The sequence below is a fragment of the Mesoplodon densirostris genome, chromosome 4, assembly GCF_025265405.1.
Source record: "Mesoplodon densirostris isolate mMesDen1 chromosome 4, mMesDen1 primary haplotype, whole genome shotgun sequence".
Lineage (NCBI taxonomy): Eukaryota > Metazoa > Chordata > Mammalia > Artiodactyla > Ziphiidae > Mesoplodon > Mesoplodon densirostris.
The window spans coordinates 39,306,777-39,312,835 of NC_082664.1; the positions used below are offsets into that span (position 1 = coordinate 39,306,777).

At 47.8% G+C, this 6,059-nt stretch overlaps 1 protein-coding gene across 1 annotated transcript in view; it reads right to left on the reverse strand.

Annotated features, from left to right (window-relative positions):
• The window catches only part of SYNE2 (spectrin repeat containing nuclear envelope protein 2), a 345,609-nt gene extending 341,119 nt beyond the window's left edge, over positions 1-4,490 (reverse strand). Inside the window, exon 1 of the mRNA XM_060096039.1 lies at positions 4,408-4,490. The gene's annotated coding sequence lies outside the window, so the exon portion shown is untranslated. The remainder of the gene's footprint in view (positions 1-4,407) is intronic.
• Between the last annotated feature and the right edge of the window lie 1,569 nt (positions 4,491-6,059).

A 6,059-nucleotide genomic window follows, 5' to 3' on the forward strand; every position in this document is an offset into this window, starting at 1 on the left:
TGGTCATCAGGGAAATGCAAATTAAAACCACAATGAGATACCACTACACATCTAACAGAATGGCTATGAAAGCTTAACCATACCAAGTGTTGGCAAGGATGCAGAGCAACTGGAACCCTCACGCACTAATTTGGGAGTGTAAAATGGTATAACCACTTGGGGAAAGTATGGGAGTTTCTTTAAAAGTTAAACATACACCTACCATATGATCTAGCCATTCCACTCCTAGAAAGTAGGTGTCCATACAAAGACTGAACATAATGTTCACAGCAGCTCTATTTTTTTTTTTTTTAATATAAATTTATTTATTTATTTTTGGCTGTGTTGGGTCTTTGTTTCCGTGTGAGGGCTTTCTCTAGTTGCGGCGAGCGGGGGCCACTCTTCATCGCGGTGCGCGGGCCTCTCACTGTCGCGGCCTCTCTTGTTGCGGAGCACAGGCTCCGGACGCACAGGCTCAGTAGTTGTGGCTCACGGGCCCAGTTGCTCCATGGCATGTGGGATCTTCCCAGACCAGGGCTCGAACCCATGTCCCCTGCATCGGCAGGCAGATTCTCAACCACTGCGCCACCAGGGAAGCCCCAGCAGCTCTATTTTTAATAGCCAAAAACTGGAAAAAACCAAACGTCTATCAATGGGTGAATGGATAAATGAACTTGGGTATACCCATACAATAGAAAACCACTCAGCAATAAAAAGGAATCAACTACTGATACACACAACAACATAGATGAATCTCAAAATAATTATATTGAGTGAAAGAAGCCAGACAAAAAAAGAGAACATACTATGTGATACCAGTCATATAAAATTCTGAAAATACGAAATAATCCATAGGGTCAGAGCTACCACTGGTTGCTTGGGAAAGAAGGATGCAGGGTGTAGGGAGGGACCAGAGGGAAAGATGGATTCACAGATCTATACATAAGTCAAAAACTCATCAAATTTAACACTCTAAAATATGCGGCTTACTGTATGTCAATTACATTCAATGAAGCTGTTTATAAAATTATCACACAAAATGAGAAAGGCTAGACAGTTTAAGATAGAAACAATCAAAAAAGAACTTAGGGCCTCCCTGGTGGCGCAGTGGTTGAGAGTCCGCCTGCCGATGCAGGGGATACGGGTTCGTGCCCCGGTCTGGGAGGATCCCATATGCCGCGGAGCGGCTGGGCCCGTGAGCCATGGCCGCTGGGCCTGCGCGTCCGGAGCCTGTGCTCCGCAGCGGGAGAGGCCACAACAGTGAGAGGCCCGCATACCGCAAAAAGAAAAAAAAAAAAAAAAAAAAAAAAGAACTTAATCTGCAATTTCACAAAGAATTACAGGCTTTAAATATAAGTGATTTTACAGTATTCCAGACACAATCCTTTATTTTGTAAAAGTAGGAAAGGGGACACATGACTCAGGTAATTGGTAAATATGAAAGTAAGGGAAAAAAAAAAGAGAGAGAGAGAACCCACAGTGAAGCCCTGAAGAATGGGCTATTGCATTTAACATTAAGATTACTTCTGAATTATAGCTAATCTGAAACATTTCATAATTCTGAAAAAAAGGAAAAATGTTTTCATTTTTCCCAATTTGGCCTGCCCCATTCCTAGGCAGAATTAGGTGCTTTCCTCCTCCCACAGCCCCTAGAACACATCTTTTCTAGCACCACCATGTGTGTATTGCAATGGCTTGTCTTCACTAGACAAACAGGTTCATCAGGATACGGACTATGTCTTTTGATGCTGACATGGTGGTTAAATATAAGTGGAGACTGAGAGCCTGGCTTCCTATCCTAGGCCGTGCCATTCACCTACTTGTGCAGACTCAGAAAGTTACTTCAGTTTTATAAACTATAAAATAGGGCCAATACGGTATATATGAGGATTCAATGTGAATATATCCAAACTTTGGCCTACGAGGCCCTGCATGATCTGTCACCTGATTACCACTCTCTCATCATTTAGTTCTCTCCCTGCAGCTGACAGTGCTCAGCCACAAGACCTACTCTCAGATCCAATCAATCCACACACTATCAAGCTCTTTTCTGACTCAATGCTATCTCCCCTGTTGATCTTCCACGCCTCTCTCCTCTCCTCACCTCCTACCCTACAACACACTGCACTGCAGGACGAGTGATGTGCTCTGATTTACATTTTAAAAACCATGATTAGTTTAGTAATGTCTTTTATGTTCTTCTTATCTTCCCGACTTGCTAAGATAAAGGTGGGAACCACAGCTGTCCTGTGCATTATTATAACTCCAGCACCTAGCACAATACATAGTAAGCATTCAACAAATTTTTATTAGATGAATGAGGTAACCTATGTGAAGCATTTACTGGTACAAAATAAGTATTCCATAAATAGTTATTATTATTATTTGTAACTCCAGAGTCCAGCACAGTGGCTGGCATATGGTAAGAGCTCATCTGAGTAAATGAAAAAATAATTTTGTGAAATTATTGAAAATCTATATTTAAAATATATGAGTAATGACAAATGAATCAACTGCCTTTCACACTTCCCCTTACTTATCAAGACGTGACTGATTCCAGTTTTGAGCTTTACATTAAACTCTCAGTTATGCTACTGAGGGCACAACCTAGAAAAATCCCATTGTGACTCAGTTCTCTAAACATACTGCAATATCCTGCAAACACAATTAGCACTAATGCACTGAAATGCTTGCAAATTTCTAACTGGGTAAATTTATAAGAATTTTTAAAAAACAATCTTAATGTACAAGGTTGAGCTGACCCAAGTGATTTTTGTTTGATTTTTGTTGGCTTCAAATAAAGCTCATTAACTCAAACATATGGACAAAGAACTAAGAATTTTCACTTTTTACCTACTTTGACATCACCAGAGTTTTCACCACGAAAAAAACTTAATGAGGATTGCACCTGTTCTCTTCTCCCTCGGGTGCTTGCGGGGGTGGGGGGCGTGATGGCGCAGCTAAGGCCACTCAGTAATTACCTCAGGAAGAGCCCGAGAGAGTCTCAAGAGTTTTCCAGAAAGGGAGGGTAACTAAAGAAGGAGTGGTGCATTAAATTATAAAACCACACCAAATGTTCCATCTCGTAAAAGGTGAACACTCAACCCGATGATGTTTACAATGGCTCAAGGGCGGGCACCCGAGTGGTGAGAGGGCCAGGTATGGTTCGGGGGCTTAACTGTAACCCCAACCCTAAAAATGGTCGGACTTATCCTAGCACAACCACGTAATATCTGCAAGGAGTTCTTCGGAGCTCTGGAAACTTTTAGGAAAGCAGATGAAAGTTGTTTGAAATCAAACAAACTTTAAAAAAAAAAAAAAAAAAGAGCGATGCAAAAGTGTTGAGCGGCTAGAAAGAACCTCCTGGGTTTGACTCTGATTTGCTGGTGCATGTACACAATCGTGCCTGCTAGCATCTGGCGCAGACGCTCCCTTCCACTAGGGGAGGAGAAAAAAATAACTTTCGGAAATAACAGGCGTCCACAAAGGCAAAGGTTACACAGGACTGCTCAACCTCCATCAAATAAGGTGGCTAATGTTGTTTGGAGCAGCAGATTCCACATAAGTCTCCCCTCGCTCTTTTTTAACAGAAGAAAAACAATCCAAAAAGGAGGTGCTACCGTCAGACCCTCAAGGCAATTTCAGACAACAAAGACCCCAAGCAATCGAAATGGAATTATAATCCTAGCCGTCCAAGCGGCCCCCGCCGAGGAGGCGCTCGGCCGCCGCGGTTCCTACCGTGCCGGGGCCCCCGGGGCCGTCGGGGCCCCTCGCGCTCTCCAGCCCGGTGAGCCCCGCCCGCCGGTCCTCTGAGACCCGGGGCTAGCCTCGCGTTCCACGATCTGGCAATCTCCGCGCCGCGGCTCTCCGCGTTCTAGCTCACGCGGCGTTCAAAATCTTTCCCGCCCAGGCGTGACGCGAGGAACGAAAACAATCAGCGGACCGCGAGCGCCGGGGCCTGGGCCCGACGCGGGCGACGGGTGGATGGGGGCCGCGCCCCCGGCGCAGCCCCTTTCCCAGGCGGGCGGACCGGCGGGCTAGGGACCGGAGGTGACACAAAGAAACCGGAGAGACAAACGCCACTCGCTGGCGCTCGCTCCAATCTCCGAAGCGACCCGCCCGCTGACAAGTTTGCGGCGCCCTCCACGCACCCCGCTCTTCCCACCCGGGCAAAGTTTCCCGTGGCCGGGCTCGGACCCCCGCAGTGGGCCGGGTCCAGCCTCCCGCCGCCCTCGCCCCCGGCTCGGGGACCTTGCCCTCCTTCGCCCCCGCCCCTTCCCCTCCCTCCCGCTCTCCTTCCCTTGCCACAGACCGCTCTCTCCGGGGCGCACCAGGGTGCAGGGGCCCCACCGCCGCGCTCCCCTGCTGCCGGCCCGGCGAGGGGCGAGGGCGCGGGCTAGAGCCTGCCCGGGTCGGCGCCCCACTCACCTTGCTCCTTCGAGCGCCTTTTGCTCGGTCTCCCACTCGCCTTTTAGGTCCAGCGGAAGGTTCGGGGCGCAGCAGAGCGCGCTCCGCTCCTTGGCGCTCGGAAAGCTGCAAACCACGCCCCGCGCCTTCCCCGCCCGCTGCCAGCCGCCGAGTCCCGCGCTCGCCGCTCGGCGGCCTGTGTCGAGCCCGCCCGCGAGTGCTGGAGGCGGAGCAGCCGCCTCCCCCCGCAGGCCCTGCCGCAGCCCAGGGCTGGCAACTTTCTTTCCTGTTCTGGAACATCAGAGATGGTCTGAGGGAGATGCTAACTCAGAATGCAGGTTAACCACCGGGAGTCGGGGGGCATGTCACAAACTCCCTCAAATAAGCTTTTCGGGTCGATTTCAGTGAGAAATTCCTCTAACATTCTTGGACTCCGGGGTCTTGGAAGTGGGGGTAAGAGAGGAGATCTGCGAATTAGCTACCAGACCTTGATCAAGTCAGTAAACGTTTGTGAACCCTTTGTAAAATGAGAAATTTGAATTAGATGGCCTTTAAGATCTGGATCAGTATTTCCTATAGCATGGTCCAGACCTCAGTGTCACCTGGAGGGAAGGGGAGGCGCTTGTTAATAATGCAGAATGCAGGGTCCCTCCTGCCCCCTGGACTCTGCGGACTGGGGAACAGCCTCAATCTTACAACACGATATACAACTTCCAGGTCTGAAACTCAGTGGAAACTAGATCCTCGGGAATCCAAACTGCAAGTGCCAGTTTGATTTTCCAGCAAATTACTCAGTGCCTTTGGGCTCAGGATGCTGTCAACTGACTCCCGCTTACCTCCTGTGCTGCTATTACAGTATTACGGAGGATCTCGAGGTCCTAAATGAAAGGTATTGTGTCAACTCACTATAATCACATGAAGAAGCAGTGACTTTAAAGTATTTCTCTATTGAGTTTGTATCACAATCAAATTTAATTTTTTGTAAGTCCAAGTTCATATGTGTTGTATGGCTCGAGAATCTTGCCTGTATTACTTAAAGTTGGTGCTTATGACCCAAACTAAATGGTAAGGAGCAGAGATTAAGAGGTTTGATAATGCATTCAGTTAACATACATTCATGGAAAAAAACTAGTTGAAAATTGTAGCCACAGTTTGAGACAATTATTTCAAAAAGCTGTACCTCCATAGCAGGATGATTCCAGTAAATTGTTTAAAAAGCACATTAGGGACTTCCCTGGTGGTGCAGTGGTTAAGAATCTGCCTGCTAATGCAGGGGACAGGGTTCGATCCCAGGAAGATCCCACATGCTGCGGAGCAGCAACTACTGAGCCTGTGCTCTAGAGCCCGTGAGCCACAACTACTGAGCCCTCATGCCGCAACTACTGAAGCCTGCGTGCCTAGAGCCTGTGCTCTGCAACAAGAGAAGCCATCACAATGAGAAGCCTGCACACCACAACGAACAGTAGCCCCCGCTCACCACAACTAGAGAAAGCCCACGTGCAGCAATGAAGACCCAACGCAGCCAAAAAAATAAGTAAAATAAATAAACTTTTTTAAAAAAGCACATTATCTTGACGGTCAATAGCTCAACTCTTCACAAAACAGTACACTCCCAATCTACTGTTCTTCCTTGTATTCCAAGATAATCCTTCTGATAGTATCACTTCTCTTCT